The sequence below is a fragment of the Erithacus rubecula genome (genome assembly GCF_903797595.1).
Source record: "Erithacus rubecula genome assembly, chromosome: 14".
NCBI lineage: Eukaryota > Metazoa > Chordata > Aves > Passeriformes > Muscicapidae > Erithacus > Erithacus rubecula.
The window spans coordinates 440,159-440,428 of record NC_136666.1 but is presented as its reverse complement, the minus strand read 5'-3'; positions in this window follow the sequence as shown (position 1 = coordinate 440,428).

Below are 270 nucleotides of genomic sequence, written 5' to 3'. Positions count from 1 at the left end.
TTTTCAGATACATGTTTAGAGTTCTCTTTTCTGCAGCTGTTATTGTCTTGTGGTGCAGACTTATTTACACTCCACACGAATCCGTTATCACATCCAGGCCTCACATAGGATACAAAGGGATATCAGTTCCATATTCCTGGATCTCATATCAGTGTTTTCAATTAGAACAATTTTTTCAAGAGAATATGCACCTAAACTGCAAGTACTGTGTGTTCACCAATATTTTTTCTGGGTATGTGTGCTTGCCTTGAATACACTGCAATGATGGGA